Genomic DNA, 24,617 nt, shown 5'->3' on the forward strand with positions numbered 1-24,617 from the left:
TCACATAATATATGCGGCTTTTACGCACACATAAGTGAATGCAATGCATACTTGATCAACAGCCATACATGTCACACCGTATAAACAACTTTAGCACTGTTACAAATATGCGCCACACTGTGAACCCACACCTAACAAGAATGACAAACACATTTCGGGAGAACATCCGCAAGATAAACACAACAGAACAAATACCCAGAACCCCTTGCAGCAGTAACTCTTCTGGGACACTACAATATACACCCCCGCTACCACCAAACCCCGCCCACCCAATCCTGCCCACCTCAACACCCCCCCATCTCCCGAATTCGGAGGTCTCAAGGTTGGCAAGTATCTTCTAGTATACTCTGGACTGAAGCTGTGTGCCTTTATTGTTTTTGTAGCTGTTGTTTTGAGCCATGTTTAAAAAATAAAAAATAAATGCACTTTGTGAAAGTCAAAGTATAGTATTTCCCATAGTTGTAGTGGGTATTAGGATTATCTCAGGGAGAGCATGTCCCAAATTCCAAGCTGCTCTTTTGAGGCATGTTAAAAAAAATAATGCACTTTGTGACTTCAATAATAAATATGGCAGTGCCATGTTGGCACTTTTTTTCCTGGAGTTGAAGTTGTTCTCTTATTTTGGAAAACCTTGTTTTTGATTGATTGATTGAAACTTGTATTAGTGGATTGCACAGTGCAGTACATATTCCCTACAATTGACCACTAAATGGTAACACCGGAATAAGTTTTTCAACTTGTTTAAGTCGGGGTCCACGTTAATCAATTCATGGTAAAGTTACATTGTTTAATGCATCCAGCGGGGCATCACAACAAAATTAGGCATAATAATGTGTTAATTCCACGACTGTATATATCGGTATCGGTTGATATCGGAATCAGTAATTAAGTGTTGGACAATATCGGAATATCGGATATCGGTAAAAAAGTCATTATTGGACATCTCTAGTTTTTAACAATCCATTTCCCTGAATCGTTCTTATATACATCATAATCATGTTCAATTGAGTCTGCTTCTGATTCCAATGTCGCGCAAAATCATTAAAAAGGAGTGACTTCAATAAAAAAGAATCACACCTCAGTCTGTATAGGCATATGTGTATTTATGTTTTTAATTATTGAAGTTAAATTGAAGTGAATTCAAAAATGAAGAGTAAACTCAAGTGATTGATAACAAAAACTGATTGCATTAATCATGTATATACAGAGATGTGATCAGGTCAACAGATGTGAGTGAGGAGACTGCAACAGGTGGTCCCTGTCAAAATACGGCTGGACTTTCTTGAGATAAAACTGTTGCTATAAATGCAAATAAATGAGGTTCATTCAAGTAAAACATTTAAAAAATGTTCCTGGAAGACACTCAGACAACAAAATAACATGTAAGTCCAAATATGAGGGCCTTTTTTAAAGGGGAACTGCATTTTGGGGGGAATTTTGTCCATCATTCAATAGACAAAAAGACAGATGTATTTTTGTAATGCATTCTGACGCGTAAATACATGTAAATAAAGGTTTGCTTACAATAGAGCTAATAGAGTCCTCTATTTTGCCCAACATCCAAAAACCGTCAACAATAATCAATTTGCATTTTGTGACCTGAATGTTAACCAATTAATGCAGACAAACTATTTATAGAGGCGCCAAGAGCGGGGGGAAGTGTGGCTATATTGACACCATCAGCTGGTGTGCTGCTTTCTCACCTTGGAGCTCGTAAAAGTTCATTCTAGATCATAAATATTGCCTCCCACCTTGATAGTAGAAGGATGAGAACATAATCAGACAAATTGGTAAACTTTGGCATCCAATTTAGATCCGAAAATGGCGAGAAAGACACGAAAAGACGTTTAGTTTCACCCCCCTTTTTTCTTCACGAGGATGGTCACATTTATTTACTATTTAGAATGCATAAAAAAAGGAAAATATACGTTTGCTTGTTTTACATTAGGATTGTAAATAATACGCAAAATTATAAAAAAGTGCATTTACCCTTTACGTTAATTTAAATTATGCAAGCAAGTAATTACCTGTGATTAATCATGATTAATCCACATTCAAAGTAGTGATTAATCTGATTTTAAAAAGTTATCAATTGATATCCCTAGTTTATTGTTAGAATGACATAAAATCCCTGAAACGCTTTTGGCAATTTCAGGTTGTTTGTCCAAGTTACCGTGACGCATGCGCAAATGTGCATTATCAGCGAGTGATCCGGTACTGACAGGCTGCAGAATCAAATATTTCAAAAGCACGTTGGCCCTCTCAAAAAAGCTTTAAGACTGACCAGACGGCCGATTAAGTTTAATCATGATTAAATATCCCTCATTTTTATTTTGCATGAGCAAAGAGAGTAAAGAGAAAAAATACCAAGCATGCAGAAAGTAATGTAGGCTGCAAGTAGTAGATAGGGCATTTCTTTGTGATGTGAAAAGTAAAATTTATAATAAAAAAAAAAATTATGAGACCAAATTGCCCTAACCCAGACACATGTAAATTATGAAATATATAGTTCAACCTCTTTGAAAACCTTCTCTTCTGTGAATTTAGCTTTTTTTTTTCTCATGGGAAAAAAAACTATGGCTGTTAAAATGTTCTATCACATTAATCACAGCATTGCTATGGATTCATTTGTATTAATTATATTTTATAGTTATTTTATCTACAGTATATTAATTGTCTTATTTTGCATGAGCAAAGCGTCAAGATAGAAGGGAACATATATGCACTTACTATGTTTATCAAACATATTATGGTTTGTTTCCTACATTTAAAACACTTCCTTGTGGTCTAAAACAGTGTTTCCTAACCATAAGGCTGGGGCCCAATTTTGGGCCGCAAGTACCCACTTGAGGGGCGCCAAAAATGATCTGTTTCACAGTTTTGGTTCGTATGGGCCGCAACGGTACTCATTTGTAATACACTTTTTTACCACTTGTGGCAGTAATGACAATATGAACAAACAGAGGACGTCTATAGCTAAAGTCATAGAGAAGTTTCTTAAGCGCAAAAAATATGACTAAAGTGTTGAAGCTGTATTTTCATTTACACTTAAATTTTAATGACAGTTTAATTAGAAAACATAAATATCATTATTATTTATTATTAATTTAATTAGATTAGTTTTATTTTAGCATTGCTTAATTGTATGTAAATGTTTTTTTCATCAGGTTTTATAAGTCCCTTCTTTTATAGTCGATTAGTATTTATTTTTGTAATCTTATTTTTGTAAACTGTAAATATTAAAATCATGCGTAAGATTACTAATTCAGTGTTAATATTTAAGTCAGCCATACAGTTTTAAGTGCTTTCATATGTCTACTGACAGATTTATGTTAGATCGATACGCTACTTTGTATTAGAAATGGCAACAGCGGATGATGCATGTGCATGTACGAGCTAGTTTTCCCCTCAACAAAAGGATAGAGAAAAATAAGTAACTTATTAACTACAATGACAAACTACAATGTCAGACTCGCAAATTTACTTCCGTTATATCTTTACCATATATGGAGATATCCGCAAGCAGCGTCACAGGACACAGCAAATTCCAAACAGCTCATTTGGAGGAAGTACAAAGGAAGGCAAAGCTGTTTAATAAACATTTGCGGTTTGATTTCAAATTTCCGGGACTAATGGGGTTCCCAAATACACAAAAACATGTACCTTTAGGTAAGAAACGTTGGTTTTGCATAATAGGTCCTCTTTAACATGATGTTCATGTTGACAAAATAAACAGTCTTTCTAAATATTTATCCATATCATTGTGGACTTGATACTCCTTCTGTGTTATTAATGTGCTATTTTAGCTGGAAGTGCTACAGTGAAAAGAAAACACCTTTCTGCAGCTTGTGCATAATACTTTGTGTCGGTCGACTGTTCCCTCATGTTTTTTTTGTACTCAAATTTCCCATCAAGAGGACTGAGGTGCTGTTTAACGTCTTCTACATAGACTTGTTTGGTTCTGCAGCCTCTCACTACCCGATCAAGTGCCCATTTGTGCATGCAGTAACTTGGACAAACTAAGATTTTGAGTCAATCTGCCCTGCAGGTTGACTCTAATTGCAATGCGGTTTTATTCTTGACATATTGTAGAAGTACATCTAACACATGAGTCTAAACATCCAACACAATGTGTTACTTCAGGTGTTCATCTTAGCAGCATCCGATGTATGTAAATGACATGTAAATGTGCTACCGAGACTGACCTTGTCGTCTCCGTGTCGATTTGTGACCAGTGGCTCACCCATCATCCGCTCCTAAATGAGTTGACAATAGAGCTGTGTATTGATCTGGTCAGGCTTCAGGGAGAAGTGTCAAGAGCAGGACACACCCTACACATCTGCATAATGTCTGCAGACACTATCTTGCGTTGGCATCACTGATACTCATGTTTTCTGTCTAACACCTGTTTGTCACAGCTTGACAAATAGTCAGCGATAAATAGAGACATAGACGGACGGATGGACAGATGGACTTTATCCATCCCACGTGGGAAATTAAGTCCATGCAGCTATTCCAAAAACCGTATAGACATACAGTGTATCATTTAGAATGTAATACTTTGTTACATAAATAAAATATAAAAACGTCTAGCACAGTAGTACCTCAACTTTTGAGCTTAATTGGTTCTGGGATGGAGCTCTTAACTCAAAACACTCGCATCTCAGATTAACGTCTCCCATTTAAATACATTTGAAATCAATTTAATTTGTGGCTCACAAAACGGTACAATTTTAACATGTAACATGCCTTCTAAAAAGATAAACACACTTCTGGATAACAAATACTGTATAGAAAACTATACAATAGAATGTAAGAGTAACAACTAGTAGTTTTATGATGTAAAGTAATAATAAAGTGCAGCGTTTACCTTGGAGAACAGACTTCTACAGTATCTCCTTCTCTGTCAAACACGCCATCAGCAGCTTCTCCATATTTTCATGAACACATTTCTACCATTTGCATAAATTTTTTACATCCTTCATTGGCATGAATTTCCTTGTGTTTCAGTATGGTGCAGACTGGTAGTGATACATTCTAATTATTCACTACGTTGTCTACACACGCTTTCATATGTTTGATGATTTATTTCTTTGATTACATTTTTTGGTGGTGTGGCTCGGTGGGTACAGTGGCCATGCCAGCAACTTGAGGTTTCCAGGTTTGATTCCCGCTTCCTGCTTAAATTATTTCTGATTATGATTCCACCATCTTAGTCGACGTCGTTGTGTCCTTGGGTAAAACACTTTACACACCTGCTCCTAGTGCCACCCATGCTGGTTTAAATATATCTTAAATATGTAGATAATGGGTTTCACTATGTAAAGCGCGTTGAGCACTGTCCTTCACACTCACTTTATTCCTTCTCATGGTTGAAAAACACATATGTCCATCTCTCGTTATAAGCTAATGTTAGCGAGTAAAACCAGAGGCCTCATGTATTAGATAGATGGATAGTACTTTATTGATTCCTTCAGAAGAGTTCCCTCAGGAAAATGAAGCGTGCATACGCACAAACATTTGGCATACGCAATTTTTCACGGCACAGTTGAGATGTATCAAGAGAAAACTGAACATGGAAAATTGTGGTGCTGCGTGCCAATAATGATCTGGGCTCAAAGGCCATGCAAACTCCTTCAAGATAGCAAAAAATAATGAACCAATCAGGTTCGCCGGGCGGGATTTCATAGATGTGACGTAGCGCCGAAGCGACTGATTGATTCAAATAACAAGCGAGGAGTCGTGTGCTGACATTGATTCCGCTATTGCAACTGTTTTGTCGAATTTATCGTATATTAGTTCTTTAAAAGATGAACAGAGAACGTTCTGAAGGCATTTATTAACTTTTCGCTCTGTCGTTATCCAATAGTCGGCTGTTCTATTTTGGATTTCCCAGCGTCGCTCTCATCAGCGTCCCGGGTTGATTTCGATGTGAGTGGTTGAAGTAGCACGTCATTCAAGATAACGGACAAGTGGTTCATCCAATCACATACAATGTTTTTTTTACATGCCCCGCCTTCTGAAATACATCTCCTATTGAGAAGTCCCAGATTCATGTGTGGAGCTCAGCGAACTACAAGGATCTGGCGAGAGTCAGGTTACCAACTTCATGGTTGGCGCACGCACATTTCTACATGCAGTGGATGCTTTGGTGACACGCAGAGGTGGTCGTTTGGGATTTGCCAACATTTGATTTTAACAATGCAAAAATGATCGCGGCAAGGACACAACATTTACTTAATGCATTTAAAGGCCTACTGAAATTAAATGTTCTTATTTAAACGGGGATAGCAGGTCCATTCTATGTGTCATACTTGATCATTTCGCGATATTGCCATATTTTTGCTGAAAGGATTTAGTAGAGAACATCAACGATAAAGTTCGCAACTTTTGGTCGCTGATAAAAAAAGCCTTGCCTGTACCGGAAGTAGCGTGACGTCACAGGTTGTGGAGCGCCTCACATCTGCACATTGTTTACAATCATTCCCACCAGCAGCGAGAGCGATTCAGACCGAGAAAGCGACGATTACCCCATTAATTTGAGCGAGGATGAAAGATTTGTGGATGAGGAAAGTGAGAGTGAAGGATTAGAGTGCAGTGCAGGACGCCAGGATGTATCTTTTTTCGCTCTGACCGTAACTTAGGCACAAGGGCTCATTGGATTCCACACTTTCTCCTTTTTCTATTGTGGATCACGGATTTTTATTTTAAACCACCTCGGATACTATATCCTCTTGAAAATGAGAGTTGAGAACGCGAAATGGACATTCACAGTGACTTTTATCTCCACGACAATACATCGGCGAAACACTTTAGCTACGGAGCTAACGTGACAGCATCGTGCTTAACTGCAGATAGAAACAGAAGAAATAAGCCCCTGACTGGAAGGATAGACAGAAGATCTGCCGCAAATAGCTCTCCTGTGTTGTAATAATAAATTGAGTAATCAAACAAGAGTCAAAGTATTTCGTATTCCTTTGTGATATGCTGGCATGTTTATATTTAACAGATTCCAAACCAGATATTACACAATTTTCACGTGAAACTTTAATCTGGCTGTGAGCGGGCTACTGTATGAACACATTTTGTTGTAAATTACACAAATTATATTTATCTTGGGCGTAATCAGAGTCATGTGCTCCCACCTCTTCTAAAGTTTTATGTATCATTGCAGTGACTATCTTTTCAAACGGGGTGAACAATACTTTATCTCGCCGGGCCACATCTATCCTCTTCTTCACCTTCTTCCTGATGTAGTATAATTTATTTCTTACTTGTTCTCGTGTGCGGTTCTCTGACTCCATGTCATTAACCGCTTTGCACACTTGATCACACTCAGCCCTCTTTCGATCGCTGGAAACGCCAGAGGACAGCGTGCCAAAGAGCATATTTTGGCGTGAAGCACCGCCAACTCCTTGTTGGTGAATTCTTGCTCATTATCTTTGTGTTTTCTGACTGTGCAGAGTGTGCGGTGCCAGGCGCTTGGCTAATATAAATATGATTTTTTTGTATTAAAATGGGGGCGCGGACAGGAAGTGGCCCAGCCTCTCCTACATGTACACTCAATTCTACGTTAATTGGGATATACAAAGAAATGTGCTTGAATTAATGCATGTGCACACTTTATTACATCTTAATTTTTTGGTGCGTACATTTTTTGGATTTAAGCATATACCTTTTTTTCTGTAGGAAATGTACTCCTTAATGCATGAGGTCCCAGATGTTTTGGGCTGATCTTATGGGGTTCACTGTTACATTTGCTACGCCAATTAATGGCGGGGATTTTTTGCTTGCAACTTAAAGCAAAGTAATGAGCTGAGAATCAACTCTCAGCTCAAAACACTTTTGATTTGAGGCACCAGTGTATTGCTTCTTTGTTCACTTGTGATATGACAAACACATGAGACTACGAGGCAGAGAACATGTCTAAAGAGAATGTACAAAAAAGAGTTTGGCGATTCTGCATTTGGCCAGTCAAGGCAGGAAAAATGCAGGGAAATTCCATTTCTAACCACTAGTTCACCTTCTTGCATACTGAAACGCCATCATGTCTCTCTCTCCCTCTTTCGGAGTGACCAGTGATAGAGCAACATCTGGAAGGAGCAGCAGTTTTCATTCCTGTGTTTTTTTTGGTCGAGATCCTGGCCCCTGATAATCTGTCTCCCTCCTCATTAAAGGAGCTGAATAAACACGGGCCTCTTCCAGTTGTTCCTATGAATTTCCTCACCAGGCGTCAGGAGACCTAAGCAGGGGCTACTGGATCAAAGCTGCCGGCAGGCCCTAGTTGCACCCAGAGTGAGAGTGTGTTCCGGGGTTTGGCCCATTACCTTTTTCCCTGAGAGCCTCAGAGGCCACTGGGTCACACAGGCAGTCAGCTCACTGGCCTGAGATCAGCAGAAGGGGGGTGGAGTAAGCAATAGGAAAGGAAGGGAAAGGAGAACATATGATTAGGGTTAGAAGATATGTGTATGGATGTTATGACAGCTATTTAAACATTGTATTTTTATTATTATTAGTTTGTGGTTTAACATCTTATTTCATGTATTAGTCTGTGTTATTCAACTGGCAGCCACGGGGCCAAATCCGGCCTAGGAATGACACCAGACTGGCCCAGTTCAGTTAAAAACATGGGAGGTACTTTAAAGTACCAGTAGAGCGGAAAAACAAGTTGCGTCTACATTGAAGCTATTATCATATGTCATCTTTGATGCCTAAAGATTTCTAAAGATTGCGAATAAATAGATATGATCAATAGACTATCAATGGAGATTCCCGAGCCATTTTGAGAGATAATGAGAAAGTTTCTATTGATCAATGTAAATTGAAAGGTTTAACAGTACATCGCATAACACCGGGCTAGCAACCACAGATCGCTTCCCCATCAACAACCAATCAAGCAAACTTTGTGGGAGACAACAACGATTACTTTAGAAACAAATTATGATCCTGGACCTTATCATTTTTGAGCCCAAACACAAAGAGAATGAGCAATACGTTTTAGAAGCTGACTGCTAACGGGATGTAGCTTTATTGAAACACTGATAGCATCAACTAACCTGACTCTCGCCAGATCCTTGTAGTTCGCTGAGCTCCACACAAGGATCTGGGACTTCTCAATAGGAGATGTATTTCAGAAGGTTGTAAAAAAATCATTGTATGTGATTGGATAAACCACTTGTGCGTTATCGTGAATGATGTGCTACTTCAACCACTCACATCGAAATCAACCCATGACGCTGATGAGAGCGACGCTGGGAAATCCAAAGCAGAACAGTCGACATATTGGATAACGACAGAGCGAAAAGTTCTCTGTTCATCTTTTGAATAATTAATATTCGATAGATTCGACAAAACAGTTGCAGTAGCAGAATCAATGTCAGCACACGACTCCTTGCTGCGTGCCGCCATTGTTGTTTGAATCCAACAGTGGCTTCGGCGCAACGTCACATCTATGAAATCCCACCCGGCGATCCTGATTGTTTCATTATTTTTTGCTATCTGGAAGGAGTTTGCATTGCCCTCGAGCCCAGATCCTTGTGTGGAGCTCAGCGAACTACAAGGATCTTGCAAGAGTCAGGTTAAGCATCAACAGCATTGCTCGGTGCAAAACATACAAGCTAACCATAGTTAACGAAATTAAAACAAAAACGTACAATAATTCCACTCTCGGTGAGATGCTGACCGACGGAAAGCTCACATAATTCCGTCTAGATGAAGAATTAATTGCAATCCTCAATTTACTTTTAGCAATGATGTCACTCTTCAAAAATAGCAGAAGGTATTCAGAGCCGTTCAAAATGGCTGACTGAATTTGTGGCATTTTGTGATGTTTAAACAGTGTTTTCACATATTTTGCGGATTGGAAATAAAATTGGATATGGTTTATTAGTTTCAGTGAAGCACAATTAGGCATATACAGGTACATTCAACTTGTTTTTCCACTCTAGTGGTACTTTAACATTTTTGCAGCAAATTAAAAATTATAAAAACATTCAAACGCGTCGGTTGTCTAGCAAAACTTGGACCAGTGTAAACACACTGGCAGATCCCTGAATTGACATTTTAACCTCCTAAAGGCCAGTGTAAGGCCAGCTTCAGGAGAAGAGGTGCATGTAAAATATTTTTTGTTGCATTCAAAATAACTCATATTTAGGTCTATAATATGTATTTAATTATGTTTGAGTCGAAATGTAAAAAATTCTATAGGGCCCCAATTTAGACATGGGTGGCCCTGTCCAGTGTCCACAGCAGCGCATAGGCCAAAAACATGTCTACTATGGAGAATGCTGGTTCTCAAAATAAGAATAATAGTGAAGGGAGAAGTCGAGATCCCTGGTCATTTGTTTCCTGGAAATGTGGCCCCTCGAACAATTAAGTCTTATAGCCCTGGCCTAGGTTTAGTAAAAATGTGCGGAAGTGCCTGTTTTAAGGACAGTTGTGGCGACCAATGCAGACATTCACTAAAACCACAACATGATAAAACATGTTTTTATTGATCAACATAAATTGCCAATAGATAAGCAAGAGCTATGCTTATGGTAAAAAATTATTAGGTCAGACCGACCACCTCAAGCTAAGACTGATTCATCTTCTAAGCCAGGCCTGGGCAATTATTTTGACTCGGGGGCCACATTTAGAGAAAAAAATGTGTCTGGGGGCCGGTATATCTATTTTTAGGAACACTAATGCAAAACCTCACAATAATGTCTGATTGAATGCTAAAAACGTTATGACAGACCGCCTTAAAAAACGTAATGGAATTTTACATTTTTCTGCGAAGGATAAAACACTGAATATTGACAAAATATGAACGTCACATCCCCCTTTCGATCGACATGTTTTACAATCAACTGAAACGCAACAAAAATGCAACAAACAGTGAAATATGAACGCGAAGGGTACAAAATAAACCCACATACAATCTGATATATCACTAAGCTTTAGAACTTTGTTGTGAAAACCTCCTTCCGTGTCTGTGGAAACGCTCCCCGCCCACACTGCTTGGTGCCTCGTCTGAGCTGCTGTGATGTAGATCAGTGGTCCCCAACCTTTTTGTAGCTGCGGACCGGTCAACGCTTGAAAATTTTTCCCACGGACCGGTGTGTGTGTGTGTGTGGGGGGGGTGTATTTAAAAAAAAAAAAAAAAACATTTTTAATTTTTTTTTTTTTACAATCATGTGTGCTTACTGACTGTATCCCTGCAGACTGTATTGATCTGTATTGATATATAATGTATATATTGTGTTTTTTATGTTGATTTCATAAAAAAATAAAAAATAATTTTTTAAATTTCTTGTGCGGCCTGGTACCAATCGGTACCGGTCCGCGGCCCGGTGGTTGGGGACCACTGATGTAGATGACCATAGTAACTAATTAGATGGCCATAGTAACTAATTAGATTTCCAAAGTAACTAATTAGATTACCATAGTAACTGGTATATCAGCCATAAGCGCAGATTCCAACCATTGAAATACTTTGTATTAGGGGTGTGGGAAAAAATCGATTCGAATTCGAATCGCGATTCTCACGTTGTGCGATTCAAAATCGATTCTCATTTTTGAAAAATCGATTTTTTTTATTTTTTTATTATTTGTAAACATTTTAATTTTTTAATTTTTTAATTTATTTATTTTTATTTTTTTTTTGAAAAAAAAAAATCGATTTTGAATCGAATCGTGACCCTAAGAATCGATATTAAATCGAATCGTGGGACACCCAAAGATTCACAGCCCTACTTTGTATAGTTGAAGACTTACGGTCATTAGAAAACATCATCATAATGGCAGCTACACTTTCCATCTTAAAGATCTAAAAAAAAATATTTGGGAATGTCCGGCGGGCCAGATTGAAAAGCTTAACGGGCCGCATGTGGCTCCCGGGCCTTAATTTGCCCAGGTCTGTTCTAAGCCTTGATTGTTCGACGGCCTCCGTTTAATAAAAATGATGTTCCCTTTAGAAGAATGCATTCTACATTTTGTTACAAGGACACTTTCCAATGTGAACTGCTATGTTATTTTGACATCTGTGTAACACACTTTTACCTTTTTGGACAAATGGTTATCATTAAGAGCAGAAACATGTTGAACAGCTTTTTTTAATATTTGCTATCCATAAAGTCTAAATCCTTCAGGGTTAGCTTTATCGCCGTAGTTTGACGTAAAGCCTCTGAATGAGTGTCTCTATTTGACAAGTTGGAAATGAGAATGGATTACACACACACACACACACACACACACACACACACACACACACACACACACACACACACACACAACAAATATTAAATGGCCAATGTAATTAACTTATCTGGCTTGCAGCATGATAGGTAGGGATGTGCATGGGAATGACCGTCGTGTTTGTGGGATTGTAAATGTCCAGTGTGTGTGTGCGTGTGTGTGTGTGTGTGTGTGTGTGTGTGTGTGTGTGTGTGTGTGTGTGTGTGTGTGTGTGTGTGTGTGTGTGTGTGCGTGTGTGTGTGTATAAATGGCCCTGTGGTCGTCATCAGCCTCCCATCAGCCCCTCCATTAGTTACTGAGCTGTGGGTCTTGCTGGTAGCCCACCTGCCCTGAATACAGATTAGGAGAGGAGAGTATGAGCTGAAAACACAATGAAGACAAACACACACTCACAAATGATCAAATTAATATATTGTTTACTTGGACATGCAATGGCTTAATTTATTACTGACTGCTAAAACACAATAATTGCCTTGTGTACACCTTAGTGATTGAGATGCTGCACAAGAGACATAAAACAATACTGAAGCCATCGGAAATACTTCCTCCGGCTGTGAAAAGCACACGGACCTACGACCACTTCATCTGGTGGCTGGCGGCACATCATAGCTTACACACTCTAAAATAACGTCACACACCGCAGAGTACACACAGCACAAAAGCAAACACAGTTGCCTACTTCTCCTGTCCTTCTGGAGCCTCAGACCCACACACTCGTGACGAGAAATCTGCAGGCAGTCATTACAGCGAGCCAAGCAAACACACTGCCGCCATGCTCACGCTCTCACACTGTTTTCACCGCTGTTGTCTTGATGCATGTGTGCACTGACAAGCGTGAAGACGCAATGATAAAATGGATCTGCAACAATACTTCCGTAAGAGGAACTGTGGATAGGTTCACATGGTCACCAATAACTTCAGTATTGGACGCTATCCTAAATACAAACAGATGTTCACTTATATAATATTATATTTTACATTTAACATATAAGAGTACAGACTGGTTTTATCAAAATAAAGTGTTCGCCCTGCAGCTCGAAAGTCTCTTTTTAGTATACAGTAGCCATTCAGTTTTGGACTTGATTGAAAACTTTCCGGTAAAAACGTCATTAAACACCAAAAATAAGATAGACAAAATAAGACCAATAATGTCAGGGTGCTAAAAAAGGATTTGCGGTTTTCAATATTTTAATAAAAAAACAATTTGAATTCTACATAGTTCAGCTGTATACAAAATGTTCAGTTCGGTTCCGTTCAGTTTCAGTTTATTTTGAACATGCATACGATACGTAATGCATCACATGTTTCCAGTTGTTTAATTACAGCACGTCCGAAAAGGAGTAGGAAGAAGCAGAGCTTATTTAATCCTACCTTTTTTCATACCATAGCAATTGTATCCAATTTCCTTGTTCTCTGTAACAGAACAGTGAACAATTAAATAATAAATAAATAATATACCATAGTAAGCATACAAATATTAAATACATAAAATAATCTTTGTCTCAATTTTTTTTTTAAAGGAAAAAAAAAGGGTTCAAGATGTTCATCATAATTCTTGTTCTGTGTACTTTGTGATTACTTGTAGTTTGAACAGTCTCTTAAACTGAATCATATTGGTGCTTTGTTAGATTTATTTGGTTAATCCGTTCCATAATTTAATTCCACATACTGATATACTAAAGGTTTTAAAGGCCTACTAAAATGAAATGTTCTTATTTAAACGGGGATAGCAGGTCCATTCTATGTGTCGTACTTGATCATTTTGCGATATTGCCATATTTTTGCTGAAAGGATTTAGTAGAGAACATCGACGATAAAGTTTGCAACTTTTGGTCGCTGATAAAAAAAGTCTTGCCTGTACCGGAAGTAGCGTGACGTCACATGTTGTGGAGCGCCTCACATCTGCACATTGTTTACAATCATTCCCACCAGCAGCGAGAGCGATTCGGACCGAGAAAGCGACGATTAATTTGAGCGAGGATGAAAGATTTGTGGATGAGGAAAGTGAGAGTGAAGGATTAGAGTGCAGTGCAGGATGCCAGGATGTATCTGTTTTCGCTCTGACCGTAACTTAGGCACAAGAGCTCATTGGATTCCACACTTTCTCCTTTTTCTACTGTGGATCACGGATTTGTATTTTAAACCACCTCGGATACTATATTCTCTTGAAAATGAGAGTCGAGAACGCGAAATGGACATTCACAGTGACTTTTATATCCACGACAATACATCGGCGAAACACTTTAGCTACGGAGCTAAAGTGATAGCATCGTGCTTAACTGCGGATAGAAACAGAAGGAATAAGCCCCTGACTGGAAGGATAGACAGAAGATCAACAATACTACTATTACTTCTACTATCAGGAGACACCGAACCAAACCCTGGACCTGTAACCACACGGTTAATGCTGTCCCGCCTGGCGAAGCCTAGCAATGCTGTTGCTAACGACGCCATTGAAGCTAACTTAGCTACGGGACCTCGACAGAGCTATGCTAAAAACATTAGCTCTCCACCTACACCAGCCCTCATTTGCTCATCACCACCCATGCTCACCTGCGTTCCAGCGATCGACGGCGCGACGGAGGACTTCACCACGATCATCGGTGCGGTCGGCGGCTAGCGTCGAATAGCGCGTCTGCTATCCAACTCAAAGTCCTCCTGGTTGTGTTGCTGTAGCCAGCCGCTAATACATTGATCCCACCTACAGCTTTCTTCTTTGCTGTCTCCATTGTTCATTAAACAAATTGCAAAAGATTCACCAACACAGATGTCCAGAATACTGTGGAATTTTGCTATGAAAACAGACGACTTAAGCTGGCCACCGTGCTGTTCCAAAATGTCTGCTACAATCCGTGATGTCACGCGCAAACGTCATCATACCGAGACGTTTTCAGTCGGATATTTCCCGGGAAATTTAAAATTGCACTTTATAAGTTAACCCGGCCGTATTGGCATGTGTTGCAATGTTAAGATTTCATCATTGATATATAAACTATCAGACTGCGTGGTCGGTAGTAATGGGTTTCAGTAGGCCTGTAAGCGTTGTACGAGCAAACACATGTTTTAAATATAACCCCTAGGGTTATATTGCTCCTCTTTTGTTGAGAAGAATTGTTGTACATTCTTGGATAGCAGGTTATAATTTGCTTTGTACATAATTTTAGCTGTTTTCAAATGCACCAAATCGTTGAATTTCAATAATTGTGATTTAATAAATGTATATTTGTAAAAATATTACAATAAAACAATAACGTTGACTATATATCTAAATAATACTAAATAGAAGTAGTTTTAATAATAGTTTAATAAATATCTAATTTACAACTGAAAGATAACTGATTTTGAAATGGCATCATGGCGGTTGTTGGCATGACCCCAAGATGCACTGATGGTAGGCAAAGTGCAAATAAGAAGTTTTTTTAAATGAGGGACTAGGAAAGCAAACAATCCAAAACATTAGTCAAACTGGTGTCGCAAGAAAGGCAACACTGGCATACACTGTATACCAGGGGTTGCCACCCCGTCGATCGCGATCGACCAGTTGATCTTTGGGACCCTACCGGTCAATCGCGAAGATTTTAGAAAAGAAAATGTATTAATTTGACATCAGTAAGTGACAACCCCATCCAGAGAATGATCAACAGAACCGCAATCAGGCAATAATTTTAACACCTGAACACACCCGCACGGCTCTCTCTCTTTAGCCTAGCATCCCGCGGCTCTCAACACCACAGCCACACACAGACGAAATGGACGCTCTCTACACCCGCTCGTCTCACTATTCGAAACATTGACTTGTGCAAAGGCAGTAATATATGATAAAACAAGGCAGCAACTACAGGACTTCCCCGTTCATCCCTTTTTTTTTTATCACAGGAGGATGAACCCGCCAGGTAAACAGCTGATTTTACTATTTCCGGTCCTGATGTAAGACAAGCTTGTGACTCGCATCCCATTGAGATCATAGGATGAACAAATATAGTACAGTACTAAGCAGCGGTGTGGACTCGAGTCACATGACTTGCACTCGAGTCAGACTCCAGTCATGAATTTGATGACTTTAGACTCGACTTGACAAAATGTAAATAGACTTGCAACTCGACTTAGACTTTAAAGGCCTACTGAAATGATTTTTTTTTTATTTAAACGGGGATAGCAGATCCATCCTATGTGTCATACTTGATAATTTCGCGATATTGCCATATTTTTGCTGAAAGGATTTAGTATAGAACATCGACGATAAAGTTCGCAACTTTTGGTCGCTGATAAAAAAAGCCTTGCCTGTACCGGAAGTAGCGTGACGTCGCAGGTTGAAGGGCTCCTCACATTTCCCCATTGTTTACACCAGCAGCGAGAGCGATTCGGACAGAGAAAGCGACGATTACCCCATTAATTTGAGCCAGGATGAATGATTTGTGGATGAGGAACATGAGATTGAAGGACTAGAGTGCAGTGCAGGACGTATCTTTTTTCGCTCTGACCGTAACTTGGGTAAAAGGGCTCATTGGATTCCACACTTTCTCCTTTTTCTATTGTGGACCACTGATTTGTATTTTAAACCACCTCGGATACTATATCCTCTTGAAAATGAGAGTCGAGAACGCTAAATGGACATTCACAGTGACTTTTATCTCCACGACAATACATCGGTGAAGCACTTTAGCTACAGAGCTAACGTGATAGCATCGTGCTTAAATGCAGATAGAAACAAAAGAAATAAGCCCCTGACTGGAAGGATAGACAGAAGATCAACAATACTACTATCAGGAGACACCGAACCAAACACTGGACCTGTAACTACGCGGTTAATGCCGTGCCGCCTGTCGAAGCCTAGCAATGCTGTTGCTAACGACGCCATTGAAGTTAACTTAGCTACGGGACCTCGTCAGAGCTATGATAAAAACATTAGCGCTCCACCTACGCCAGCCCTCATCTGCTCATCAACACCCGTGCTCACCTGCGTTCCAGCGATCGATGGCGCGACGAAGGACTTCACCCGATCATCGATGCGGTCGGCGGCTAGCGTCGGATAGCGCGTCTGCTATCCAACTCAAAGTCCTCCTGGTTGTGTTGCTGCAGCCAGCCGCTAATACACCGATCCCACCTACAGCTTTCTTCTTTGCAGTCTTCATTGTTCATTAAACAAATTGCAAAAGATTCACCAACACAGATGTCCAGAATACTGTGGAATTTGGCGATGAAAACAGAGCTGTTTGTATTGAGATACAATGTGTCCGAATACTTCCGTTTCAACCATTGACGTCACGCGCATACATCATCATACATAGACGTTTTCAACCGGAAGTTCCCCGGGAAATTTAAAATTGCACTTTATAAGTTAACCTGGCCGTATTGGCATGTGTTGCAATGTTAAGATTTCATCATTGATATATAAACTATCAGACTGCGTGGTCGGTAGTAGTGGGTTTCAGTAGGCCTTTAACATCAATGACTTGTGACTTCCATTGGACTTGAGCCTTCTGACTTGACATGACTTGCTACTTTCCCCAAAACCCAAAGATTAAAAAGTTATTCAGGAGCGCTCCGTAGCTTTCATTTTGTACGTGTCCGTCTATCAGCGTGGGTGCTGCTTGTCAACGAGTGTGCTCTCAGTACAATAGCCAATCAAATTAGATCTATGTTGTTTTCATCCCACAGCCTTCATCCAATCAAATTGCAGGACAACCACCGAACAAGAGTTGTCAAACAACGCGCCAGTTGTAGGGGGGGATGTTGTTTTCGCGGACTTTGGTGTGGCTAAAAAAAACAAAGACCAGGGATGGATGAAGAAGCCCCTTAATCCTGTGTAGGCCGCGGGTCCAGGTGCCGTGGCCCCGACCGTCAGGAACCGGGGAGAGGCCGCGAGGACCCCCGCTTCGCCGTCTCTACTGCAGACCGGGGTGTTGTTGCCGACAGTCACCTCGTTGTCCGCCGCCGCGCTGTCCACCGCTGGACCGCTGTCTTCACCGGTGTCTGGGTCGTCATCCTCCGCCGCCGGGCCGCCGAATGCATCGAAGAACGGGGTGAAGTCATCCGTCGAGTCGCCGACCGCTGGAGCACAGGTGAGCTCAGGTTGAGATGAGCAAATAAGGGCTGGCGTAGGTGGAGAGCTAATGTTTTTAGCATAGCTCCGACAAGGTATCGTAGCTAAGTTAGCTTCAATTGTGTCGTTAGCAGTAGCATTGCTAGGCTTCGCCAGGCGGGACAACATTAACCGGGTGGTTACAGGTCCAGGGTTTAGTTCAGTGTCTCCTGAGAGTAGAAGTAATAGTAGTATTGTTGATCTTCTGTTTCGATTCGCAGTCAGGCATGAGGTTATCACGTTACCTCCGAAGCTAAAGTGCTTCACCGATGTATTGCAGAGGAGATAAAAATCACAGTGATTGTCCATTTCGCGTTCTCGACTCTCATTTTCAAGAGGGTATAGTATCCGTGGTGGTTTAAAATACAAATCTTTGATCCACAATAGAAAAAGGAGAAAGTGTGGAATCAAACGAGCCTTTGTTTGCATGCTACAGTGGGAGCGAAAGAGAATGTGACTGTTCATCCTGGCGACCGGAACTCTTCTGCCCCCCCCCCCCCCACCCTTAACATTACTTTGCCATTTTAAGTCACCTAGTTTCTATTTCCTCCAATAAAAACTAATAAGCTTTTCTGTCGCAAATCACGCTCGCTCTTGAGTGCTGGAGCTGGGGCCCGCCTGTAATTGCGGTCCACTAGTCTATTTTTTGTCGTGTTTTTGGATTGACTCCCCCCCATAACTAACGCCCCAAGTCCTCTTGGACCTGTGCGCTTTACGGCTGATTGCCTGTGGCATATGCCCCACACTTAGTAATCAAACAGGAACTAGAGAAGGGGCCAAAACAGCAACTCAAGGATCTTTTATAATTGGGAGGGCTTTGAAGGGCAGTTGGACTTTACAGTTAGACCCAGAAAAGGTTGCTATAAACAAAGGTGGCAAAAGCCTCCATTCAGTTTATGGCAGTGCAGCTATGAGTGGTCTGCGTGTATTTCTGTTATCATTGGAAGTGTGATGGCATTTTTTGCATGAAAAAAATTAAATGCATTTGAAAAATCACTTTTAGGACCATAATGACATACACTTGACTGTACCCTGTATATGCTTCTGAATTCTACTGATAGCGTGCATTTTTTCTCCAAATGTGTCAGCCACTTGTGTTGATTTGTATTGTTGTGTGAAGTGATTAAAATCTATTGGGGTTTAATGGTGGCATTCAGTTGTAAATCTTTCCTTTTACTGACATTTTGTTGAATTGAGGTTGGCTACCATAGAAGGTCTATATAAACCCGATAAATGGCGAAAATTATTTGTCATAGTGTGTTATAACTGTAGATGGAAAGATCTGACAAAACCTCCTACTTGAGAAAAATAATCATAACTCAAACCTGGCTCTGTCATGTCTGTGTTCATGTTTTTGTTTGGCCATGTGCTGTTTTGTTTTTTGGACACTTCCTTAGTTCCTGGTTTCACTTCCTGGTTTTGTTTGTCACCATAGCAACCATTAGTTTCACCTGTTCCACGTTTGGACTCACACACACCTGTCTCACGTTTTCACAGTCATGTCATGCACCTGTTCACAGTTAGTCACGCACCTGTTTTCACTTTTCATGTCACTATATAGGCTTTTCTGTTTCTGTTGTTCGTCCTGGCGACATCACCCATTCATGCCATGTCCACAGTTCCTTGTCACGTTAGTTCTTGTTTCATCTCTTGTCACGTAAGTTTTTGTTTGTTTAATGTTCATAGTTCTCCGCCATTGTGCGCGCCTTTTGTTTTCCTAGTCAAGTTTTTTACCTCCTCTGTGAGCGCCTTTTGTTTGTACCCTTTTGTTTGTACTTTGTAGTTTATAGTTATAATTAAACTATGTCTTTACCTGCACGCCACGTCCGTTCCATTTCTTTTGCACCACGGGAGAGCAAACCACGCCAAAGACCCAGTCGTGACAGATGTCGCCAGCACGAGAGCTCTCCCGCAAAAAAATGGGACAATTTTGACGAGGTAACGTGGGAGGTCCTGCGCGCCATGGAAGCCGAGACACTCCGCCATTCCCCCATGGAGCGCAGGGATCTCATGTGGGGTCCGACCGGCAAACTGGTGCCGATCAGCTCCCTTTGGTCCGAGGATGGCGCTGCGTCACCGCAGTCCCGGAAGCGCCGCTCCCAACGAAGGACGTCAGGGAGGGCTTCCACAAGCATTGGAAAGGACGCATCGTTCCCGCAAGCTCCTCCCCCTCCGGGCGGAAACGAGCTGCAGCCAGCCCGGCTTCCCCAGGACGACGTCACGCCGCTGCCAGTGGGTGACGTCATGGATTTTTTTCCCCTGAACTCTTTTTCTTGTCAGCCACATCCAACCAAAGACTCTAAATCCATGATTAAACATTACCAAGACATGTTTTTAGAAATCAGATCCTGTCAATCACAGTCACCCAATTTTCATGCCCCGCCCCCCAGGACTCATGCCACGCCCAAGTCAGAAATTTTTTTTTCACCCACAAAAGCCCAGGTGGGGGGGAACGAAAGACCTTTTGGACAATTTAGAGGGGAGGATTCTGCCCTCCTCCTGAACCCCCTCCGCCCACCCCAAAAGACGGTTCCAGACCGCGGGGAGCGCGTCTGGGATCCGCTCCTTGAGGGGGGGGCTAGGGCTGGGAATTGTTCAGTTGGGGTGGCTCAGCATCGTCACGCCAAGCCACAGCCTCCAGCACGACCACAACCACCTGTCTTTCGACCTGCCAAGCCACAGCCACCAGCACGACCCCCACCACCAGTCTTTCGTCACGCCAAGACACAGCCTCCAGCACGACCCCCACCACCTGTCTTTCGACCTGCCAAGCCACAGCCACCAGCACGACCACAACCACCTGTCTTTCGACCTGCCAAGCCACAGCCTCCAGCACGACCCCCACCACCTGTCTTTCGACCTGCCAAGCCACAGCCACCAGCACGGCCGCCACCACCAGTTTTTCGACCATGCCAAGATCCACCTGCTCCACGCCCAGCTCCACGCCAAGCGCCACCAGTACCTGCTCCACGCCAAGCGCCACCAGTACCTGCTCCACGCCAAGCGCCACCAGTACCTGCTCCACGCCAAGCGCCACCAGTACCTGCTCCACGCCAAGCACCACCAGTACCTGCTCCACGCCAAGCGCCACCAGTACCTGCTCCACGCCAAGCGCCACCAGTACCTGCTCCACGCCAAGCGCCACCAGTACCTGCTCCACGCCAAGCGCCGCCAGTCGCAGCCCCACGCCGCCAAGTGCCGCCAGTCGCAGCCCCACGCCGCCAAGTGCCGCCCGTGGCTGCCCCACGCCGCCAAGTGCCGCCCGTGGCTGCCCCACGCCGCCAAGTGCCGCCCGTGGCTGCCCCACGCCGCCAAGTGCCGCCCGTGGCTGCCCCACGCCGCCAAGTGCCGCCCGTGGCTGCCCCACGCCAAGACCAAAGCCAAGACCAAGACCCGCCAAGTGACCAAGACCAAGAACCGCCAAGTGACCAAGAGCCGCCAAGTGACCAAGACCAAGACCCGCCAAGTGACCAAGACCAAGACCCGCCAAGTGACCAAGACCAAGACCCGCCAAGTGACCAAGACCAAGACCCGCCAAGTGACCAAGACCAAGACCCGCCAAGTGACCAAGACCAAGACCCGCCAAGTGACCCAAACCAAGACCAAGTCCAAGCACAGCCACACCAAGACCAAGTCCAAGACCAACTACGCCGAGTCCAAGACCAAGACCAACCACGCCAAGTCCAAGACCAAGACCAACCACGCCAAGACCAAGTCCAAGACCAAGACCCAGACCCTCGCCAAGACCAAGACCAAGACCCATGCCAAGACCAAGACCCTCGTCAAGACCCGCCACGCCAAGCTTCGCCGCCTGGCGCACCACGCCAAGCTTCGCCGCCTGACGCACCACGCCAAGCTTCGCCGCCTGCCACGACAACGCGCCCACCTCCTCGTCGGCCAAGGATGTGGCCTTTCCATGGGCGTCCGCCACGCCAGGTGCGCCGACCTCCTCGTCTGCCACGAATGTGGCCATTCCCAGGTCGCCCACCTCGTCAGGTTCAGCGGCGGTCTACCCGCCGCCGCCACCTGACTCTGCCCCGGTGGATTCGGGGACACCTGGTCTGGCGACCCACCGCCATGTCCCCCTCCCCCCCTCCCATGACTCTTGATCCTGTTTTTTGTTTTTGGACATCTGGGATCTGTCCGTAAGGGGGGGGTTCTGTCATGTCTGTGTTCATGTTTTTGTTTGGCCATGTGCTGTTTTGTTTTTTGGACACTTCCTTAGTTCCTGGTTTCACTTCCTGGTTTTGTTTGTCACCATAGCAACCATTAGTTTCACCTGTTCCACGTTTGGACTCACACACACCTGTCTCACGTTTTCACAGTCATGTCATGCACCTGTTCACAGTTAGTCACGCACCTGTTTTCACTTTTCATGTCACTATATAGGCTTTTCTGTTTCTGTTGTTCGTCCTGGCGACATCACCCATTCATGCCATGTCCACAGTTCCTTGTCACGTTAGTTCTTGTTTCATCTCTTGTCACGTAAGTTTTTGTTTGTTTAATGTTCATAGTTCTCCGCCATTGTGCGCGCCTTTTGTTTTGTCTAGTCAAGTTTTTTACCTCCGCTGTGAGCGCCTTTTGTTTGTACCTTTTGTTTGAGTTTATAGTAATAATTAAACTATGTCTTTACCTGCACGCCACGTCCGTTCCATTTCTTTTGCACCACGGGAGAGCAAACCACGTCAAAGACCAAGTCGTGACAGGCTCTAAATAAACATGTGGCACACACCCTGTATCTGCAATGTTGTGATAAAGCAGTATAATAATGATCATTATTAATTAATAATTTGTTTATTTTGGCCCAAAAGAGCAGACAAAAAAAAAAGAAGATCTCCATCAAAGTTTCGCCCCGGTTTTCTATATTGTCTCGTACGCCAAACATTGCGCGCAACAAACTACTCTTTTTACCTGTGGAACCATTCCACAGAATCGAGTGCCCAAAAATGCTTCGGTGACTCAGTCTTTGAGCTTTTTTTTTATTGAGTATGACTGCAAAATAAGCCACCATGGGGCCAAAGAAAGTTGCAAGTCCCAGCACTTTGATAAAGAGGGTGAGAAAAATATTCAAGAAAGTGTAGCCCTCCCCTCCACTCATCTCTCTTTACTCTTTACCATCTTCCCCATTGGAGTTTTTAATGAAGACAAAAGTGATGTTAATTGTTTGTTTATAAATTTCATTTGTCATTTATATGTATTTCATATTATTTTCTGCTTGTAAAACTATAATTATTCTCTATAAAGAAAATTAGGGATATTAAGTAATTGGATTATTTATTATAGGAACAAAGTATTATTTTTTTGTACAAATTGGACTGTCTAACCTTTGGAATGCATTGCTAACACAAAACAATGTTCTAGATTTGGGACACAAGACCAACCACATGTCATCCCCTCAAAAGATTTTTTTTTTTTTACAGTTTATAATTAATGACTCTATGACAGTGTCAATCAAAACGGATCATTATTATCTTTTTTAAAGTAAAATTTTGAATACATATCTTGTATATACTGTAAATACTAGATTTTGTGGGTCTACCAGATACAGCCCATCACTAATTGTTTTTTCTGCCCAAAATGCTCCCCTTTTTATATTTAATATTTGCAAATTAGTAGTACTATAAATGTACACAAGTAAAAAAAAAGAGGGGCCTGTAAGAGCGCGAGAGCAGGCAGGGGATTTGGTTGCCACAAATGGAGCAAAAATGATACTGGTGAAAAACTATTGGCTAATAAATTGGCTAGTTTTTAATTGCATGGCAACAACTGTTAGTAGTTACAGTAGGGAAAAATAATGTTCTCCCAATGATGCATTCAGCTGCTGCTTCACAGGGCCCACAGGCCACAGTCCAGCCTTGGTAAAATAATTAAAAAAAAACTTGCTTGTTTACTCTTTAGAGCATTGCAGTATGCAGCTTTTATTTTTGTACATGCAGGGAGGATCATTCTTGTGTTTTGTGCAATCGTGACCTTGTAAAGTTAGTAAAGGTTGTATCGGCAAACAAACATACAAACAGTACAGTTGAAAACTACTTTATATAATTAATCCTTCCGCAGCACTCGGTAAGAACAATACTGATAGTACTCATTTAAATAAAAGCCTTATGAGTGAATGAAGTCAGAGGTAAACACGCCACATTTTTATCAGTCAGTGGAGCATTTTACTGTCTGAAAGACATCCGAAAAATAGTAGGTCTATTCAACTGGTGACCCGTGGGCCAAATCCAGGCCAGGAATGACACCACACTGGCCCCCTGAGTTGAGTTCAAAATGTGGGAGACACATCAACCTTTTTGCA

At 42.0% G+C, this 24,617-nt stretch overlaps 1 protein-coding gene across 1 annotated transcript in view; it reads left to right on the top strand.

Annotated features, from left to right (window-relative positions):
• The window catches only part of zfhx3b (zinc finger homeobox 3b), a 450,580-nt gene that overhangs the window by 41,874 nt on the left and 384,089 nt on the right, over window positions 1-24,617 (top strand). The window lies entirely within an intron of this gene.

The sequence above is a fragment of the Entelurus aequoreus genome, linkage group LG02, assembly GCF_033978785.1.
Source record: "Entelurus aequoreus isolate RoL-2023_Sb linkage group LG02, RoL_Eaeq_v1.1, whole genome shotgun sequence".
NCBI classification, from domain to species: Eukaryota; Metazoa; Chordata; class Actinopteri; order Syngnathiformes; family Syngnathidae; genus Entelurus; species Entelurus aequoreus.